Raw genomic sequence first — 5,975 nt, forward strand, 5'->3', positions numbered from 1 at the left:
ACCCGTGACATGTCGTGTTTCTTGCGGGACATGAGGAATACCCAGAGGCATGACGAATACCACAATTACCACAGGGGCGTGATTGTACTTTCACAGGGACACTCTTGTCATATTTATTAAGGGCGGCAGCCACCTCGGGTTCTTCCTCACACACTTCGGCAGCGGCTGCTCTAGGGAAGCTGCTAGGCCATGCCCTATTACGAAGGGCGTCGTCATGGGCGGCCTCAAACGCACTGCACATGACTCTGAGGGAGTTGATATCACGAATATCACTACACGACTGAAACACTTGCCTTTTTAGCACTTTATCACTTAGGCCTACCATGAGCTTACGCAATAGCATATATTCAGATAAATCATGATTACAATTAGGACAAGTGAATGCACAATCGGTAGCCTTTAGTACACTTAATAAAAAATCATTAAAGGACTCACTAGGCTCTTGGGCCAAATCAAAAACTCTAGCCACTGCACTGCTTGATTAGAAGCTTTTATCACTAATTGCTTAACTGCATTGAATGCCCCTTCAGTAGAGAGGGCACTCCAAAGAGCGTCGGTATATCTAGAATCAAGTGCACGTTGCAATATCGGGACACAATGTAGCCTTATGTGATGAACAGCCTCGTTAGGCTTCACCTTGCATAGCTGCAACCAACACTCCATTGACCGTTTCCAAGACCTGAAGGCTGCAGGGGACACCTCAGCCTCGCACTTTTCTGGAGCTGCTGATGAAGGGATCCTTGGTTGGGGGACATTGCTACCCGGGAGTGACAACGCTGTTATCTCAGCCTGAAGGTTCTGGATGGCCTGTTGCTGGATTTGTAACACGTGTTGAGCCTGCAGCATTGAAGCCGGCGATATCCTGACGCCGGTTCCTGAACTTCCTGTCTTTGAAATTGTGCCCCTGGGGGATGCAAACGAGGGTCGTCTCGGCGGTGGTGCCATGCTGTACTATGGATATGGCTGTAGGTCCTATTTCTTCATTCACTGTGCCATGTTGGGTCTAATGCTAGGCAGGATCAGGAAATGATACTCATCATGGTTTCGTATCTTCATTACAACTGACTCACAGCGGAAGACGGAAGTACAGATAGCTCGTGACAATGACGTCACTTATATGGGCGGCGCTTAGGCGCTGCTAGCAGGTTCATGAGCTAATACATCTTACACACTGCAAAAAATAATCATTGTCTGTGTTAAACACTTGGGAAGGTTAGTAATTTCCAAAGTTCAATACTCACTCTTTCAGAAAAAAGGGAATCCTGATTCCCGAGGGTTCCAGTACATCTAACTGCTCTGACTTTTCACAAAGGAATGGATAACTCTTCACAAGAGCCCTACACACCTAGTGATTTTCACAATACACAAACTAATACACACTTCTGTTTAACACACCTAGAAATCCAATTAAAACCAGGTAAAATGTTCTCGAAGGTTCCATGCTGATACTAACCCCCCACCCCATATGACACTGAATCTGAGGCCCTCCAGATCAGGTTCAGGTCACAGGTGGTCAGTGCTGAATCCAAAAGGTGACTGTACGATTGAGTGCTGAATTATCAAACACCCAAGACACATGTCTTCCACCTGCAAAATGTCTGAATATTGCAAAAGTTCATATGTAGCAAGCACATACACAAATTCTCAAGTACGCAAGTGCACAGAGCTTGGACCACCTACCTTGTGTCGCCCTGACAGAAATTACATTGATTCAATTTCTATGATGCGGCTTCATGATTAATCGTCATTTACACTTGTGGAGACTGCTTCTCCCTGAAGCAGCAGAGTCACCTACACTTTAAGAATATGGCAACACACGTGATTATGATCATCATCACCAACGCACCGAGAACACATGATAAGACCAAACTATGGTTGCTGAACAGTCAAATATTGTCCATTTCTTCCACTTGTTTTAAGAATTATAAATCCCCTTGCTAAGGATGATGAACTCCGTCGACACTATCCTACATGCTCTATCAAATAACTGCTATCCCTCCAAAAGGAACGAGCTTATGGATTGTGGCAGATTTCAGTTAACCTGCAGTTCTTGCAGAATACTGCTGAAGTCGTTTCTAACGGCAACACCATATAGTCATTAGAAACTGGAATAAATGAATATTTTTTAGCAGTCATGTCATGTGTCAGTTGAAACTCATAACCCCCTGACAGTATATCCCTTAGAACAAACCCCTTATTTTCGCAAACATATTTGTTATGGACCAGTGTACATCTGTCCTTACAATCAATAGCTACTGATTGAAACTTGTTTCCTATAATATACATAACATCACTACTGTATTATAATACACACTTCCACTTAACACACCTAGAAATCCAATTAAACCAGGTAAAATGTTCTCAAATTGACACTAACCCCTGCTCCATGTGACACCATATCTGAAGCACTCCAGATCAGGTTCAGGTCACAGGTGGTTAATGCTGAATTTGAAAGGTGACTGTATGATCAAGTGCTGAATTACCAAACACCCAAGACAAATACCTTCCTCCTGTGAAATGGCTGAATATTGCAAAAAGTTCGTATGTCGCAATCACATACACAAACTCCTAATTACTGTTGTGCACATATATTATATATATATATATATATATATATATATATATATATATATATATATATATATATATATATATATATATATAGATGTTATGCAATATGAATTTGAAAGTATTTTTACAGTGAATAATGTATGAAATTCACTGATCATGGTTATTCATGAAAGAGAGAGAGAGAGAGAGAGAGAGAGACAGGCGTTGATAGCGTGAGACCAAGTAGATTGGAGTTTTGAGTTGTAGACTAAACAACCAATGTTGAGATATGGGAACCTAAGGAGGAGCTAAAGACGTGGTTATTAAATGAAAGGTCAGCAAAATCGACCTGATTTGTCCTTTGCCAAAAGTGGGAGTTGAAATTGAACCATTAAGATTAAAGTAGGCTTCCTCAAAGAGGAGGAGTTTTCTTCCACATAGGTCCAGAGCTCATTCCGATCAATTTTTAATTGGAGTTAACTTGAACCCTTTCTGGTAAGATCTGTGTCACTCTCCTCTCTGAAACCAAGAAAAATTTCTAAGTCCAGAGTGGCTGGCCGTGTGAACTATTATAGTGTTATAAGAATAAAACCTAAGAAAGTACCCGGCGAGTCCCTTACCCCCTCCTGAAATAAGATAAACAGTGTAAGAAGAATAATTACCAAGTTTACTGTCAACGGCGAGTTAGTTGAAAGTTATCGGCTATCATGAAAGAACTCAATACCCAGGTCTTACCAAAGTGAAACAACAACAAACAGAAGCAGAGACATTCATAGTTGAGACCCCGTAACATAAAAGTGGTGGCAGTCTCGGAGGACTTAAAGCACATTTGAAAAACAATAAATGTGTCTGGGGGCCCCAGAGAAATTTACAGAGAGTTTCTAGTGATTGCGCTAATAACTAACTCTCAAATTAAAAGCGCAAACAATTTGAAGACGGTCTTCAGCAACTAGAAACATAAACACAGTAATAGAAGAGAACAGAGGGAACGAAGCAGAAAGAAATATTCCACGAAACAGCAAAACTTTTGCGTCGATCGATGAAAATTGACAGCGGTAAATCCCTGCCAGTTTGAAGTTCCGAACGTTCGCAATAACAAGATCAACAAAAAATTCAGTTTAATAATTAACTATTACAATAATAAGAAACAATAGTAATAATCACGGCATAGAACAGCGGTGATTTTTATAAGAAGTATAATGAAATTTATGAGACTATCAGCAACTCATTGAGCTAATCATCGAGTGATCGCAGCAAGTGAAGACTGACGAAAACAAACAGTGCTGGCGGACGTATGAAAGTCGCTAATATCACGTCAGTTCAGTGAACTTTTCTATCGTGTACGGACTTAAATACACGAAATTTCCACAATTTTTGGTCGCTAAAAAGGCGACTTAGAGGAAATTAGCGGTACCAGAGCGGCAACGAACGATAGTGAAGAAATCGGAACGGCGATACAGTTTTGGAAGTCAACGACCCGAGGTGAAGTTTGCGTCTTCAATCAACAGGAGAAAAGACACTAGTATTTCCCACTGTTGCTAACAACAATTTGGAAGGAATTCCAAATTTTCTTTGACAAATTCAGCGAGTAACGGACTTGGAAGTCGGCCAAGCTGTGCCGATTATCGCTGGAAGCTGACGACATTTGCGCTCATGTGCGAGCAGCGCTATCGTCAAGTGCAAGATGACACGAAGCTATTTGAATAGTAATCAGAAGCACAGAAAGATCCATGGTACAACATAGGATCTTTCCATCATCAGAAATATGATGGTAATCACTTAGTGTTAGCAACCAGAGTCGAAGAAGCTATAGACAGAGTGACGACAGATATGAAAGATGTAGGAATTGTTGTTGGAAGGAAGGATGACTTTGATGATGATGAAACAGATTTAGCTAGTATATCCAAGGTACTTAGATATATGTCATTAGGGCCAATCTATGATGCTTTGGGTAAGGAAGAAAGAGTAGCCTTAAGGAAGTACTACGATAGGAAGCCAAATGATGGAATTGTACAAACCTTGATGTACATAGAAAGGAAAGTAAAACAGAATTCATCAAGTAGTAGTGCAGATTTTACAGGAACCGTAGCTAGTGGAAGCCCAAGAAATAATAGCAACCAGTCCAGTAGAAACCAATCAGGGCAAGCTAGGTCTAGGCATCAGGGAAACAGAAATTCGTCTGATAGAAATGGTGGGAACAACAATAGGAGATTTAATCAATCAAACAGAAACAATCAAGGTAGGCCACCAAATAGAGGTAACAATGGGAATACCACTGGAACCAATGGAAGTAACAGTGGGAATAACAGGGCTCCTGGACAGAGGGGAGCTAGTCAAGGCCAAAATTCAGGGAATAATAGACCACAGTCAAATAGGCAGAGTCAAAATTGTGGAAATTGTGGTTATTCCAACCATACAACACAGAATTGTAGAAGAAACAAATGGTGTTCGAATTGCAATAGGATAGGACATTTGATCCAGAACTGTTGGTACAACAGACAGGGAAATTCTCAGGGGTCTCAAAATAACCACAATACTCAGCCTAATAACCAGAATACCTCACCCAGTAACCCAAATCAAGGGAATTCTCAGTGACAATCACAGGGAGAGCAGCAGAAAGGTTCATCCTTACAGAAAGAAATAGTGACATTGAATAAGGATGTATCCCCAACAGACATTACTCGAAGTAATGAAATAGTGTTTTCTGTAAAGAATTTTAATACGTGTCAGGAAGAGTTGCCTATCATACAAGTACACTTAAAAGGTGTACTGAGTTCCATATTGTTGGATACAGGCAGTACTGTAAGTATCATAGATAAAGGCACTTTAACAGAACATATAGGTTGTGAGCTTTCCCAAATGAGAAAATCCTATAGGACCATAAAGGGGATCGCTGGAAAGCAAATAAGGGCTCTAGGCAATGTCATTTTAGAGATAGAAATTCTAAATAAGAAATTCAGGGAAGAGTTTGTGGTGTTGGAAGAGAAATATTTTCCAGCTCAAGCTCTATTTTCCTTCCAGGCTATGAAAAGATGTGGAATTACACTAGATTTTAGCAGTGGAAGAATAACTATCAAGGAAATTGATAGAGAAAATGTTTGCTCTCTTGAAGACGAGGAACAGTTTCAGATAAACCTGATCACTTTACCTGAGACAACCTCATCTGAAGAAGTAGACATCCAACAGATAGAAATGGAATTTAATGCTAACCCGGGTAGGACAGTGTGTAGAAATTCAATGATAGAAGAAATAGGAGAAGATAGTCAAACTGCTTTTCAAAGCCTAGAAGCCACTCAGGAGGAATTCTCAGATAGCAGGTATGAACCTGATGACTCAAGTGCACAACAAGTAAATACCTCCGAAGAACTTAGCTCTTTGTCCCAACCTGACGATCCTGACACGCTAATAGAATGTAGTCACCTAAT

Source organism: Macrobrachium rosenbergii, chromosome 21 (assembly GCF_040412425.1).
Source record: "Macrobrachium rosenbergii isolate ZJJX-2024 chromosome 21, ASM4041242v1, whole genome shotgun sequence".
NCBI lineage: Eukaryota > Metazoa > Arthropoda > Malacostraca > Decapoda > Palaemonidae > Macrobrachium > Macrobrachium rosenbergii.